Source organism: Acanthisitta chloris, unplaced genomic scaffold (assembly GCF_000695815.1).
Source record: "Acanthisitta chloris isolate BGI_N310 unplaced genomic scaffold, ASM69581v1 scaffold24011, whole genome shotgun sequence".
Taxonomy (NCBI): domain Eukaryota; kingdom Metazoa; phylum Chordata; class Aves; order Passeriformes; family Acanthisittidae; genus Acanthisitta; species Acanthisitta chloris.
The window spans coordinates 10,151-27,321 of NW_008655781.1; positions in this window are offsets into that span (position 1 = coordinate 10,151).

Below are 17,171 nucleotides of genomic sequence, written 5' to 3' on the forward strand. Positions count from 1 at the left end.
AAGGGTATGAGAAATCACTCCTTAGCTTAAAACCTCAGTGGAAACCATATCATATACATATATCTCTAAGACCTCTAGCCAATTATTAACAGCTTAGCTACAAAATAACTTTAAACCTTTATGAGGATCAAAATATCTTGTCTCACACTAATCTCCTAATATTAGACAGCATAAAAAACTTCAGAAACATCAGCCTGTTTAAAACCTGAACAAATTTATATTTCAGACCTTGTTGTTTTGCAAACAATCCTCCCCTGTAATTTAAAAATAAATGAGAAAGGCTCATGAGGGCTGTGCCCAGGAAGAAGTCCACAGTATCTCAGCACACAGCTCTTGGCATAGACTATCCAAGAGACACGAAACCATCCCACGTGCGAGGCGAAGGCCTCAAGCAGCGCGTGATTAATTCACTGGAGTGTTGTTGTGGTGCCTTCCACAAGCTGGAATATCTCCATTTTCCACAGATGGCTATTACGGGCACCGTTCCTATGGCAGGGAGATAAACATTAGTGCCATCTCTTTTGCACACCTTGAGTTTTCAGATTAACCTTTCCTGCGGCTCATTGCCTTGTGATTCACTGCTTCCAGACAAGGCTTTGTCAAGAACACGTGCCCTTTTCCAGGCAACAATATCTGCAAAAAGCTAATATTTTCAAAGTGGCTGTGGCACTGGTGCCTTGTGGACATCATTACAGACCCATATAGAGTGAGGCAGCATGGTTCAACCAAACCTTCCATCAATTTCCTGGCATGAGAAGCAAAACCTAAGTGTTTTCTATATCACTACCTATGAAAATCAATGTTCATCTTAAATACTCTATCCACTGGCAGGGCACATTAGAAAAGCACAGGCAGCTTTCTTGGCATCAGTGCTGCAAGGGCAAGCCTGGGAGTGCTGTAGGATTAGGGTCTTTGGATGTTCTCCATGTTGTGACCACTGAATCAGTGCTAGCTGCAGCAAAAAGATCAGGGCACAGCCATATTTCTGCCCACCCTTCCTGCCTCTTTCTGTAGGTGTGTCCTGAAGTCCAAGGAGCCATCAATGTATAGCAACATGTAGTCCCTTCCTTTTGAATCACACAGACTGGAATTCCTGGTCATCCACTGGAAAGAAAAGGGTAGAAAGTAGGACTGTATAGAGTTCTCCCTATTCTCTCTCACTAAAAGAACTGTGTGAGGACTAGACACAGTTTAACACCATGAAAGTCCTCAAGGGAGAGCATGTTAAAGGCTATGTATTTATTTTGAACATCAACTTTCTGGAGCTAAAGATCAAACTCCGAAATTATCTTATCAGCACAGGTCCTTTAGAAACTTCCTGGGAGTACACTAGGTATACAGACAGAGAACATCAAAGGTGACAGTCACTGATCCCTCAAAACCTGAGTGCGAGGTCCTAAACACAACCTACTCATTCAACTTTCTTTAAAAAAAGAATAAAATTTAAGAAATCAGCAGTTTTTCTCTCCCTATAGTCCCATCACTATATTTTTAGGCTGCAAAGCCAAGGAATTGATTTTTTTTTCCCTACTGATACTTATTGTCTTTTATGGCTGCAGAAGACTTTAGACCAGGAATATGAAGCTTACAGATGGCTCAAATCTGGCTTGTGCAAAACATAAAGTGGGAATCTGTTATAATAATCCATTTGGACCTGGTCCCATTTTTTGATCACTGAATTTGAATCTATTCATCTTCTAGACATTTCCAGCATGCCCATCACCATGAAATAAAGCTGAGGAACTGCACAGCTATTTGTCTATAAGGATTCATGCCTCTGTTCTTCTTGCCTGAACTGCTGTTACATATATGGCTTATAAAGTGCTTTTTATCCTCAAGGGAATACTACATGTCAACCATAAAACAATATATTTCCTCAGTCACATGTGTGTGTACAAGAGCAAAATCTGTATTTCAGAAAGGACAGGCCATATTTTCCAATAATTTTGGTGCCAAAGCAGATCAGTCAATTTCTAATTAACTCTAATTGGCTTCCTCGCATGCTTTTAAATTATTTACCTGGAGGTGACAGGTGCTCAAAAGCACCAAATATTTTCTCCATGCTTTGTAAATGTTAAGCAGTATATTTGATTAAAATATAATCACCCACCACTTGTCACTTAAAACCAAAAGCCTCATTGACCTAAACAGACGCAAAGCACATGTTTTTCAATCACTGTGAAACAGAGCCAAGGTCCATGTAGTAGATTCCTTAGTAAGTCACACAAGGAAAGAAAAAATAAGAAAGGAAAAAAAAGGGAGAAAAACAATTTGGGACATCCTGAAGGAGGCACTAATCCATCTTGAAAGACATGGATTCAGACTTCTGCTCAATAGTCACCACCATGCATGGCTCAGGGCATGTCATGTCCATGCTGGCTGAACCCATAAAGGGTTTCTCTGCAAGCTAAAAACCTTTAGGCACCAGAACCCCACAGTTCCCTGCATTTATCCTAGGCATTGTTATACCCAAGGCCAGATAAGCACAAAGGTGTGATGCTACCTCACCTCTCTCAATGTAAAGCAGTACCTTAGAGCTCATCTTGAAACAGAGTTTCCTTTCTGTTCAGGGCACTAAGAAATTGGATGTATTTGTCCTCCCAGCTGCCACCTGCTCCTTGAAGGAGTCATACAGGAACAGGGAGGGCAGAGCAGTCTGTGTTTAAGTTGTGGCTCTGGACAATTTCTGGCTAGAGCCAACACAGCGCAAAAAAATGCAATGGACAGTCAGCTTAATTTATAGCCACAAAATTAGGCAAGTTAGGAGAAGGCTCAAACACCAAAAGCAGCTAATGCAGGCAAGCAGCAGCCAGAGAAGGTGTGCTCTTAGAGTGGTTTTTTCATCTGAAATATCTTTAAATCATGCTGCTGCATAGCTACAGAGACTGCAGAGGAGAGACAGAGATGCAGGCTGAAGTGGGCACCGAATTGGAAAGTGTTCATGGACTGATTTGAGAGTAACTTTATCCATGAGGACAGTTTAGAGAAAATGTGTTATTAAAGTACTTTATTTCCATTTAGAGACTCACACAGGCATACACAGACAGTAGGTGGTGACAGCTGCTACCAGAACCATTTGTTATCTTACTCTTGTTCAGCTTTTGACAGTGTAAAATGAATATAAATGCTGAAAAGCTTTACAGAGGTGAACCAAACAATAAAAAGTAGGGGGGAATGAATTCTGGTTAGGTTACTTTAGGGAAGAGCTTTATTTCTGTTTATTCCTGAGGCATGGATGTGTGCTGTGTTTCTAATGCTGACAATACTGTTGAGAAGATTCTTGGTGGAGTTTACCAAATCCACACCATCCTGAGGTGTTGAGAGCTGGCCTTGCAGCTAACTTTAATATCATACCCAGAAATGTCATGAAAATTAGGCTTCAGCAAATTATTGCTTTTCCCTAATAATCTGTCCATCAAAATGGAGTGAACCTTTCACAAAGTTCGCCTTAATAAAAGTGCTGGTGAGATATCTCTGTGTTTGGACTTAGCAGTAGCAAATCTCTTGGCATCAAAGGGATTAAATTAGTTGGCCTGAAATTATATTGCTTTTTCCAAGCAATCATGACAGCTCTCAGAATCTTGCTACAATATAGTCACATCGCACCAGATGACAGTTCCCTCCAAACAAAAAAAGTAAACATTCATTTTGGCCAGCTCTTCCTGTGAATACTATCAACAGATAGTCCAATAGGCATTTTGAACTACATCCCTATCAGGAGGAGGTCCTGATATCAGTTTTGACTTTTGTCTGATTGTTTGGTTCTCACATGGAGTATTTACACCGTCCTCACTTTGGTTTGATCCTGGGTGGACTCACAGAGAAGGACTGACAAATTTTGTGTCACAAAGGCAATCTATGAAGGGGACTTCAGTATGTTGTACAGAATATAAAGTTCCTCAGAAACTATTGTAGTATATTGATTCCACTATATATGTTTCATTAGAGCTTTGGGATTGGGTTTTGGTTTGGGTTTGTTTTTTTTCTTCTGTGGCTGCTGTGACTCCTCTCACCCTGGCAGTACTGATAACAGGAACACTCCATAAAATAAGGATTGGTAGCAAGAGGCACAGATTTAGAGCACATTGTACAGACTAAGCTGAAGTCAAACAGATTATATTTTCCTAAAACCTTTGTTCCTGATTTAATGCTTCTAAAGCAACTTATTTACAAGATGAGAAAGACCCCTAAGTTTGCACAGGGGGAAGGTAAAACCTTTGCCTGAACTTGGGCCAATAAACAGGAATGACTTAGACTTAGGAGTGCTGCAGGGAACATCGTTTTCTTCTGTGGGAGGGAGAGATTCACGTCAAGTTTATTTTTATAAAGCAGCATCTACCTAGAAATGAGTATAAACTAAAATGCTTTATCCTCTGAATTTGGTGGGCACTTCAAGTCCCATTTTTGTAGACAACTCTTGATTTCAAGAAAGGCCAAAGCAGTGACAGATAGTCAAAACCTGTCAGCCTTTGGGGAGCATAAAATTTGGATTTCAACTTCTCTAACATTCTTCCCCACCTGGTCACCAAATCCCTTTCATGTACCTGCACGAAGAGTAGTTGTAGCTGAAAAAGGAACTTAAGTCTAGGCATAAACAGAGCTAAAGACAAAATGTTGAGAGAACAGGCTGAATCTCACCCCACAAGACCCCACAGTGAGGGTAAACATCCTGTTAGGATCATCTGGCACAGTCAATATCTCACCAGATCCATGGTTTTCTGGCAAACAGTGATTTTCTGAACAGAAATAAGGATCATTGCTCATAACTTAGCATATCTGAGGTATAGCTGGCTCTCAGCCAGTACTCTGTAACCAGTAATATGCCTAACATAGCAATGTGTCCTGCACACACATTATTACAGAATCCACTGCTAACTCTGCATCAAGAAGCTAATATGCCAAAAATATCATATGTATATATTATTTGAATTATCCATTGCAGAGCACACTGCAGGAAGCCTAGTAAATTTAGTTCCTCTTACCTGCCATCTGCATTCATATTTAGGAGTGAATTATATGTTTTCAATATGTTTTCTAGGAAGTTATTTACACAAATCTCATTAACAATAAAGACAGGGGGTTTATATACAATTCCTGCACTACTGACTGAAATTGCATACCAAGATGTCAGTATGACTTTGAATAGAAGCTGAAAAGCTATGCTGCATGAAATCATATCACTGAGAGAAAAGCCTCATGCTTTTTATTCTACATACTGACTTTTTTTTTTTTACTTCTCTCTCCACGGAGACAAAGCCGCCATTAACTGGTTCTTTGTTATGCTGTTTTCCTGCAGTATTTTTGATAGTGCCTAAGAGTTGTAAGGGCTGGATTACAGTTCAATATACAAAATGCAGTTTGTTTTCAGCCCTGTGTGAAGCTTGCTATCAGGTTTTGAAAGTAATTTTCGGAAGTAGCCTTCCTTAGCAGACATTTTCTGGGATGCAGTTAGTGTTCAACTTGCCAGGTGCCTGATGTGTGATGCAGTGACGTTACCAGGCTGATTACTTGGATGGCTCTGAAGTGAAGGCATCTGGTTGGGACTGTTGGCTAGGCAGAAGAAAAGGCACTAATTAAATATTTCTTGCCTTTTTAGGTTTGTCCCTCTGATTAACCACTTTAGAAATCACTTCAGGGAGAACCACAAAGTTATCTTTAAAACAGAGAGGCATGATTAAACATTTCTCTGCTAACAAAAAGAACAATAAACAAAAGGGAAAGCAATCAGCTCCAGCAAGGCTGGCAGGTTATTGCAGTATTCAAACTGACTCTTAACCCTTTCAGCTTGGCAGAGGAAAGCATGAGTGATCTTATGGCAGTTGCCAAAGAATCTCATTGCCACACACCATTTGACCAAATTTACTTGTTTTCCCAAGTTAATTTTGCTATCAAAATGTACCTATATCCACAGACATAGGTGGATATCTATTGGCACCTTCTTCTTTAAGGCAAACCATATTCCTGGATTTAACATACACCAAAACCTATAGCAGTGATCAGTAAACTGTTACCATTGCCAGTTTCTTATATTTGAACCTTTCACCTTGTTTTCAGTCAAAACAGTTCCAAAGTGCCAACATACAGACCACCAGAGCTCTAATTCTTCCAAATTGAACACATGCTACCTAAGAGCTACCTTAATGATCAACATTTCCACTGATCTCTTACCAATCCCATGGTTGGTTTGAGAGATCTTTTCCTCTCTTTCCTATTCACTAATGCCTGTAAGGTCTTTACTCATAAAACCTCCTTGCTTGCTACTGCCAAAATTAAAGCCTTAATACCATAACAAGATCTATGCTAAGGTCACAGTGTCACAGACTTATTCTTTGACCTTTGACAAAGTACTTCATCACAAGCAACTGTGGGTTTAGCAATATGTTTTTAGGGTCCTACATGTTACAAGAGAAACCTCCTTTATCAGTGAAAGTTTAACATAATTAAAACAGTTCTCCAATAATACAAAAATTTCAGGTAGCGCTTTCATTCCTTACATTTCATTTATAGCTTGGTAACTCTTTGAATGGTCTCCTAAATGGTCTGCAGCAGCCTTCCAAAGGATGCATGTACATGAATCTTGCACAGTGACCTCCAGCTGTAACAAGGCTCCCTTTTGGTAATCAAATTATATCTGGAAAAATAGGCCTATCTACTGCATAGGGTACTCCCAGGTAGACTAAGTCTGAAAGTAAATGATGCTGTTAGGTTTGCTAGCTATGGTAAAAAAAAAAAAAAAAAAGACATAAAATGGTTCATTTCAGGTCTTTAACCCCAGATTGGCTGTAAAGCTTCAAATGGTTTAAGTTGTTTGCTTCAATTTCATAGCCCCTATAACCTTTTAGATTTTGGCAAGATTTCTGCAGACCAAAAGTCTTAAGCAAGATGTACCCCCAATTCCCCAGTTTGGAATTAAAACAACATTCTGTAACATAACTCTGGGAAAAGAAACCCTCAGTGGTACAATATGGAGCTGCCTCTCCAAGCCCACACCTAAATTGGATTGTCCTTGTGACAAGACCTTAAGGTTGTCAGAGGAGTGTGATGAAGATGTTTTACTTAAAGCACTCCAAACCACCAACAGCCCTTTTTATCTTCAAAGTCAGTGCTATTGGATAGCAGACTACAGCAAGATAAAGAAAGGTCGGTTCTGCCAGGTGAAACATGGAAATGGCAAACAAATCTCCTCCCTGCTCATTATGTCTGTACATGGCACAGCCTTTCTTCTTCCCTTGCTCTCAGTCCAGCAGGGTTTCCCAGAGTACAGCAATCTGCAGCTACAGAGGCTCCTTTGCATCCCCAGGAAATTTCCCTTTTTCTCTTCCCCTTTGAAACTCAGATTTGAGTCTTTCTACAGCTCTTCTCCACTTCCCCACCTGTGCTGCCAAACCCAGCTTACCGTCTCCTTCCTGCCTAATTCCTCCCCTGGAAACATCTCCAAATGAGCTTTCTCAGGTGCCTTATGGCACTGTCTTTGCTTCACCCCAAAAAAATGCTCAGAGTCAATATTCAGTGTCAGACAGGACAATGCCAGGCAACAGTCTTTCTGCTGCACAGCCAAATTCTTTTATCAGAAAAGCCAGCAAAATGCAGTAAAGGGTGATGAAACACACACACAAAAGGCATCATCTCCATCAGAGCCTGGAAAATGAACATGTGCTTTTCAGGCTACATGGAGATCATTCACTAATACAGAAGCCTTTTCCAGTGGCTTTTCCAGTGGTGTCTATATTGCTACCAAAAAAGTCCTTATGGCATTGAGCAGATTGAACTATGCATCTCACTAATACCAGACACCAGGGCTAGTTTGTATCCACTGTGGAAATGCTACACAAAAATCAGAAGAGAGATTGGGATGTAAAAAGTATGCAGCTTAGATGGTCCCAAGCACAGGTACATCCCTTTAAAATATTACTCTGATTTTGTGAGATTAAAGATTGAGTTATTATAAGTTTCTTTGAACTCTTACTCTGAGATATCTTAGAGAAGACCTGACAGAATCCAATCTTCACTGTATTTAAACATATTTTCTGAATCCTTATCTGTTCAGATATGGTTTAGAGAGACTCATGTCTTGGTTTTTGTCAAAGATAACTGAGGGGTTACACAGGTCTAAACATAACTCTTCATATCAACACGAAGACTTGAGGAAACTCTGAATTGCAGCACTTTATACCGAAGGGATCCCTAAATGATTCTTTTCTTCTCACAATCATTCAAGAACTTGAAAGTCCAAGGAGTAGCCTCGAATCTCTCATTCCCATAAATTTAACAGAGGTCACAGCATGGCCAATTCAGCTGAAAAGTGTTATTACAGAAAAACTTGATGATACTTTTATGTTCACTGATGTGAACATTATTCTCTGGATCTTTTAGCTACATATAGCCTGTCTTATCCACAGAGACACTTCAGCAGATATATATGGTACCATGAGCAAAGTTAAAAGTGATGAATACTCTGATTTATAACTTCTACTGATAACAAGATGGTAGAAAATCTTAAATGTATGGGTGTTATTATATACACTGTGTAACTTTGCTCAGCAGAGAAGAGATGGAAAAGAAAAAACATTTATCACACCCAAACTGGGGGGACACCCCCTTCAATGACCCTTGTTGCCTGCAAAGAATTGAGCTGACCTCTCTAAGCAATGGACAAAAATGTTAAAGATAGGGTTAGCTTTGTAGGTGCTAAGTGTGGATGTGAAGCTATAATCCTTCTTGGGTTTGAGGACCACACACAGAGAGAAAGATGCATGTATAGAAGAGCTTTTTTTTTCTGACAGATTGAATGATCTAAAGAGATCTCAACCTGCTGAGTTGACATTGCACCTCTGAAAGATCAACAACTGGATTCTACCTATTTAGCCACAAGAAAGTAATTATTATAACTAAACTCATTAGGGATGAGGAGCTAAACAAACAGGCCAGATGCTTCTTCTTCCATTTTAAAGCTATGGTGACTGGCAAAATACACTGAAGTGAGAGTCCCTTGGTAATATCTCACTTAAAGCAGAGGCTGCCTTCATCCACTTCAAGCTCCAGTTGCATATCAGTGGGTCCTCAGCATTGGTCTCAGTGTGATCCAAGAGTTTAAGCACACAGCCTAGGTAAATATTACTTTGTTAATCTTCATTAGAATTCTAATTTTAAAGCTGATTGGCAGTGAAGTCAGTCAGATGAAATCACTGCACTCTAAACAATCCTGTTAGGGATGCTTATCCAAGCAAAGGGCGTTCAATTGCATTTTCATTAGTAGCACTATATAGTTATTGTCCTTAAAGACAAGGCTCTTAGACTTAATCTGTTTGCTTAGAGTTGAATTTTCTCAAGAATTAAAAGCTAACTTTTACTACATTCTGGCATTACAAAATCAGGTTGCTTGTGGATCAATAAAACAAAAATTTGAGGACTGAAGGTGGTCCTGCCTAGTATTGCAGCTCTACCAGTGCTGAGAACTCTCTGAAATTTTAAGAAGTTGTGGGTTATCTAATTCTAATGATGCACGTTATTCAATAGAACATTATTTAATGAGAAAGTCACTGGCTGTGGTGAACAGCAGGAGATTTATCTATGTGGAAAATAGTATCTTTTTAAACAGAAGATATGATGTTTCTCTGCTAAACTCTATACAGCTCAAGAAGATGGAAAAGATGTTTGATCTCATCCTTTTTATTTTCTATAGCAGTTTTCTGGAAGGAGAAGCCCTCCTATTAAATAAGGGGGAGAGTTTCTTCTTTCCTTGCCTTGTATCACTCTCTACTTTCCTACCTGTGAGGCAAAGGCAGCAAAGCGTAAGGCAGAGTTCACCACTGGCTTACTGAGGTATGTGAATAGCTCTCAGACTCCTCCTTCAACCTCAACCTGAAGGCAGCCATGGATTTGGGGAACCTGAAGTTGAGCCTTAATTTTTGAAAGTAGGAAAGAAACTATATTTTTCCCCAGCAGTGTTTTTTCAGTCTTTAGCTTATTTTCTGCTTTCTTGTCTATCCTTTCTAGGAAGATGACACCACATTTTGTATCATGTTCCCATATATTTGTCCTGATTTCTGTAGTGCTAACTCTAACTACTTTTGTAGTTAAAGCTGGGGTATATATTCTTCAATTTTCTCTATATGTCAGTACAAAAAGTGCTTCTACCTAACAAATGGTGTATTATAACATTAGTTATAATGGTTTTGTTTCTTGTACAGCTTTGCACAAAAGGTGTTGCTATAGACAATCCCTTGAAGACATCTCCAGAAGATGTTTCCACTATTGCTCGTTATTGAGGCAAAGCTTGCAAATCTGCTGCTTAAAACCTGAGAAGCCTAGTATTGCTGTGAATCATTCATACAGGTAAAAATAAATACTGATTTGATACACTGCTAAGGCTGAAAGCAAAGACTATGAATAAATCCCGTGCAGGAGGAATCAGTCAAATAATGAGAAAAGAGTAATCAATATAACACAGATTACTCATGGCACTAATGTTTAAATAGGACTAATTCTCAAAATTTGAGACATTCAGCCACAGTAGCTATGTATATATTTGCTGCTCTGATAATGCAGAAGGTAAGGATGTTGCAGGGAAGTCACATCCATAGTTCATGGCACGCTTAAGACTCAGGTTAGACAAATATAAATGTACTCAGCCTTAGATGACAGTAACTATATTATGAGCTCTTGATCTTTTTCAAGCCAGATTAGGTCAGGGATGGCTCCAAATTATTTCCATTGCATAATTCCTCATGGGCTCACTTGTCATCCACATCAAAGACTAGCATCACCAGCAATGCATAAAGAAGCCAGAAACAAAACTTGCACATGGTAGAGATGAAATTCCCATTAGTTTCAGATGAGTTAGGATTTTGCTGGGTCTGTGCTGCCTTTAATTAGCATTCAGGCACAATGATAGTTTCTGTTAAGCGCATGCATGTCGTGCCAGCAACACTTCATTATGGAGGCCTCCGTTCATTTTTTCCCTTGTTTGAGATGTATTAAGATGGACACTGCAATTAGTGCAGGGTGAGGGCTTTTTCATACAGTCATCTCAAATGAATGTAACTGCAAAAGAGTAGTTACAACAAAAGAGAAGCCACATGCTCATGCCTAATTCACAGGAGACAGTGGGGAAGAATAACCTGTCAGTATAGAAATGCAATGCCAACGTGGCAGCAGGTTCGTTCAGCTGCATACGCAGTCGTGGGGTGCCTTGGAATCCTGACTTAATGATGAGGTCTTCAACTCCCATCTCTACCCCTTTCCCAACTATTTTTGGTCTGCAAAGCTATGTCTACCTGGAGTCTGCACACATTGTGGGTGTTGAATCCTTCATAGAATCATAGAATCATAGAATCAACCGGGTTGGAAGAGACCTCAAAGATCAAGTCCAACCCTACTGTCATTACTAGACCATGGCACTAAATACCACATCCAGTCTCAGCTTGAAAACCTCCAGGGATGTCTGTGCCCTCTTGTCCTACTGCTGGTTGCCTGGGAGAAGAGACCAATACCCACTTGACTACAACCTCCATTTAGGGAGTTGTAGAGGGCAATAAGGTCACCCCTGAGCCTCCTCTTCTCCAGGCTAAACAAGACCAGCTCCCTCAGCCTCTCCTCATGGCCCCTGTGCTCCAGTCCCTTCACCAGCCTCGTTGCTCTTCTCTGGACCTGCTCCAGCACTTCAATATCCTTCCTGACTGCACACAGTACTCAAGGTGTGGCCTCACCAGCGCCTACTCCAGGGGCACAATCACCTCCCTGGTCCTGCTGACCACACTGTTCCTGATCCAGGCCAAGATGCCATTGGCCTTCTTGGCCCCCTGAGCACACTGCTGGCTCATGTTCAGCTTTCTGTCATCCAAACTCCCAGGTCCCTTTCAGGCTCCTCTTCAGTCTAGTTCCAAATACCATTCTGGGCTGCCAGCCTGAAAGTCTGGGAGGAGTTAGAGAACAACAGAAAATTCAAAAAATGCACACTTCATGCAAATTAAAAGCCAACCACATTTTTTCATGGCTTTTCAACAGAAAGGAAAAAAGTATATAAAGTTTGACAGGCCTTCAGACTTTTGGGGAAATTGTAATTATTGCCCTCTTATTCTAACTGTGATTTCCAAGAACACTAATATAAGGAGGCTATTTGGACAGTATGAATAACTAGAACAGGAAATTCTTTACCTCCTTTAAATTATCTTGATTTCAAAATAGTGCTACGGAATCAAAGCCCATCCAGATATGTTTTGATTTCTATCGTTTTAAAACAGAAACTATGACCTACAGAAACGCATGACCTACAAAGAAAATGAATGCAGTCAGATTGAGATCACCAGAAAACTATAGGAGGGAAAAAATATTCACCTTTCCCTCTTATCTATATCTTTGTTCCTAACTCCTTTAGTTATATAACAGAAAGAAAAGTGGCTATCAGTAGTGCCTATTTTCAATACAATTCATCTAACAACTTGTAAAATGAGAATAAATCTACTGACCATAGATGACACATTGTGAAATGCAGGAACCAATACAATAGTATAGGAGTAAAAAATATTCTGAGACATAATTAACGTAGACAAAATTGTAAATACAATCAGTAGCTATATTTTTTTAAATAGAACAAATAAATTATTCTGAGCTGTCCTACTAAAAATAGCTTCCTGCCATCAGTTAACTAGTGCATATAGAATTTTTATTCCCATTGAGTTTTTATGTCATCACCACATTGTAATGGTTTGCTGGTAATCCTTTGACGTTAATCATGAATCCAAATTAAAATATTCATTTCTGCATTTATTTGCATTTGTTGAACTATTCTTTCTTTAATTTCATGTAAATTTCACAGCTCCTGCATTCATTCCTGGAGCCTTATTAGCCAAAAATCATCTTTAATATGCTCACACGTGGTTGTATCAAATACACAGAAGTGGGTTTTGCTAGGGAGAAATCTTACAAAATATCACAACTAGAGAAACAGAGAAAATAGAGGAAAAATTCCAGCAGCTTGGTTTTAAAGTATTCAAGAACAGGCATCTGCAGGGGAACAGCTTTCCCATTCTTAAGAAAGGAAAGAGAGTACAATTTATGTGATTAGCTTTAGATCCTGTATGAGAAGCCAAGTCTGGACCCTCCTGAATAGTGGAAATTGTATTCTCTGGTTTCTTAATATCTAAATTCAAGTCTGCCTTTAGCATCACTGGCTCAATTGAGGACACTGGCTGGGTTCTGATCATTTGTCAGGCTGATACAAAAGATTTACCCTTTGTGATCAAACACTATTAAAACCACCTCTCATCTGTCACAGCTCTGAGCAAACATGCCATGGATTGACCTCACCAAGCAACATCTGCTGTAACCTACTTGACCATCACTTTTCATCATAAGATAGCCATCAAAATAATTCCTAACTTGCAGTCTGAAGCCATAAAATGAATCACACAATATTTACGTGCCCTGTGGTCCTTTTGGCCCAGGCATTATGGCATACCAGGGTTTAATGATCTTAATAACCCCATATGGCTTGCTGAGAAATTAGATTTTCCCTTTGGTTGCAGAAGGCAATTTTCAATTACAGCAGATGGCAAAACAGTGAAGGTCTGAGAAGTCAAGAACTGACTAAGAAACCTCAGATTACTACTTGGGCCTTATGTTGCTCAGCCTAATAATGTCAGTGGTCAAATATTTACCCCAAATGAAAACAATCTTGAAGTAGAGCATGGCATTTCAGCAGAGCAGTGCCCAGGTTACACCAACCCTTCAGAGGGCCAGGCCCGACAGAGCTATCCATAAAGCCACAGTTGCAACGGAAAAACAATCCTTAGTGCATCATAGACACAGCTCAACAACTGTTAAGATTCAATTTTATTTGAAATTGGAGAGAGTCATGATGAACTCCATGGCAAGTGAAGACGGACATCCTTCAAAGCATGATAAACATGACTTTCTCAATGAGACTCTATATTTCCTTAAAGTTTCTTTGATTACTTTGCTCTTTTCCCCTTCAAGCAAGAAAAATCTGCATTGAAAATCTATAGGAATGATGCTTTTTGCCACTGCACTAACACTTCTCAGCTTCTGTGGTCCTCATAGCACACAGGGTTTGGGGAATGACAGACATGTGGCTTCATCCACATGTCTAAACTTAGACTGCTGTTCATAGAGAAGTGCAATAGGAAGCCCAAGACTGATGGTGGGAGGTACATTGGGAAGGATATTTGTGACCTGCCTCCTCCCAGAGAAGCCCTGGACTTCATTCCCTGCCCTCCTTCCCTTGATCTGGAAATTGTGGATGCAAGGATTGAGGGGGGGAAAGAGGAACCAGTCTTTGAGGCACATTTCTTCAATGTTATCTCCAAGTGATGCCTGAAAAATAGGTTCATGATAATGAGAACTGCCGTACAGAGCTATTCAAGATCTTTGGGAGCTAGCAAAGCTTTTCTCGTGTCCTTGCAGACTCTGCTCCACAGCATGACCTGCTGCCAGTTCTCTCCCTCCCTCCCAGAAAGGCAATGTGTAGAGAATGCAATAAATCTGTAAAGCTTTATCTGCTATGCCTTTTTATGTGTTCAGTGGAAGGCAGGGCTCTCTAATGCCTCTTGCACAATTCATAGGGAGACATATGAAGTAGAAAATAGCACCTCTGTTAAGTAGTACACAATTGCTTTAGTGATGAGTTAACAGAGGGAATCTCCTATGCAGGCACAGTGGGGGGGAACATCTAAACCAGCTGAAAGCTCACCCATTTACTTTTAAATCCTCTGCATTTTTTCCCAGTGACTTTTCAAACACTTAGAAAAAGTTCTAAAATAATTAATAATGGTCAAGCTTTATGCAGTATCTGTCAGAAGAAAAAGCATCTCAGAAGACATCTCATCTTGGTCAGTGTAGTATAGACAGGATCAGTCAGGACTCTTTCACGCAGATTATTCAGAAATTTCAGAATAAAAATTCCATCTTCAAATACTTTTTCATTCCCTATAGTCTTTATTTTGCACCTTTAAAATAGGACTATATTAAAGTAACTTGAGAATGGAATTCTAGTGAAATATTAAATAATCAAAAATAAATAATGCAATGATGCAATGATACAGTGCTGTCAGTGGGCATTAAAATGGAGGCAGAATAGAAGAGCTCAAGAAGAGCATAGATAGAAGGCTGAAATAGAACAACAAGAAATGTAATGACTGATACTTCCAATCTGTGGGAAGTCTGTAGTGCAATGTAAACTTTGCTCTAAACTACTCTCCTAATCTCTTTACCTCTTCAGAAAAGGGAATAAAAAGAAAGAGAAGAATTAGCAGCTCCAAATTACTTCAGCAATTGTGTTAGGCATATTGCAATATACATAATAGATGAGATATTATTAATACAGAGCTATTCCATTGAGGTGCTCTGGATAATATAAACCAGAAGTACTCTTAAAAAATAATTCCTTCTCATGCAGCATTTCAATATTTCTATGTACTTCTGTTTATTATTACTTTTTTAATGAGCTGCATTTTCTCTGGATTCTGATTCGCAGCTCTGAATCATATGTCATTGCCAGGTTAACGTATCAGTGACATTTTTCCTATTTTATGGGCTGAGACTTCCTCTGTTGAGGTCAAAGGTTACATTCCCCTTGACTTTGATAGCCTTCTATTGCAAAAGCATTTATCTGTACAATGTGTGGTGGAATCCTATTAAGAAAATGTATATTTGGGGTGAGAAAATAATCCATAGAACAAATACGGTTCCTTGTAGAAAGAAAAGTCTGGCAACACTGAACTGTTTTAGAGTTGAGATACATGACAGCAGTCCTAATGGCACCAGAAAATTTGGTGGTACAGCTGGAAAGTGAGTGAGCAGTACATTATGCAAACCAGACAGGGAATGCAGAGTATGTCCTCTTGTGTTCAGATGTTTTGGGAGCTTTGAAATAAAATATTTCTAAATATCTTTCTGTTCTGGACTGGAGAACATTCTCCTTTTTACCACCTTCACAGCTCAGGAATCAAGACCTGTACAGCACATTTATCTTATGCTTGCAATTCAAAGCAAATTGCTGCTGCAAAACCTTTTAGCATGGCAGTTATATTTCACTTTACTGACAGAGAAAAGGCGTTGTGTGAAACCTTTTTTGGGAACCCACACTTCCTCCCTTCCTGTCTGTTTAAATATGAAAACATCATGAGATGGTTTATTCTGTGCACTGACAGTCCTTGCCCATAGATGCCATAACTGCATTTATTTCTGACGGGTTGTGCAAAAAAATTCCAATTGCACAAAGACAAGTGTCCTCCTTCAGTGTAAGAGGATTTGGCCCTATTCCTTGGTCCAGCTAGATTTGGTAGAGGTTTTTTGTCTGTTTGGTTCAGTGATGATGACTGTATTAGAAGGGATTCCTGATGATTTATCGGATTACCAGAGAGGCCCATTCTGGACTCTGCCACATTTGCCTTGACAAGCAGCATTCCTTACAGCTACTCTTGTAGATACATCTACGCAACAGTCATGGCCCCTTTGTCCTCCATCTTTTATGTCTATAATACAGATGTTTAATTTTGCATACTGCTTCTTTAAAAAGAGTGGCCAGGGCAGGGAGGCAAGAGTGCTCCTTCCTTCAGGGCCCAGAGCACTCATGCAGGTCCCCAAGTGCAGGGCTGGGTGGGCCCAGTCACAGCCAGGCAACAGGTGGCAACAGAAAAACTCCACATGGACCAAATATTCTGAACTTGTCAGCCATCAAGAGACTGAAACCAAGCTTGGGAGAAAGGCCCTACCTCCCTCCTATATCCCTTCAGGTGGTTTTCCTCACCACAGACACCCTCCTTCTGTTCTCAATGCCAACTAACACCAAACCACCTCACTTCTGTCCTCTGGAAGAGAGAGCTCTCACAAGCCAATCAAATATTTCCACCAGATCATTCCAACAGCTCACTCCACCAGCTCATTCCAACAGCTCACTCCACCAGCTCATTCCAACATTCCAAAACCCTCCGGTTTTTGAACCTCTTCAAGGTGCCATCTTTGGTAAACTCTCACATAGAGGAAGAATGCCCACAAGTTTTTGTGTATCCAAGACATATCCCTCTTAATTCCCTACAACAGCACCAGGAGGAGGAGTAGTTTAGAATGCAAAATTGGCTACAACCAAATGTACCACCATGAGGTCCACCATGAGAATAAAATCTTAAGATCACTGCACATGCAAATTTCAG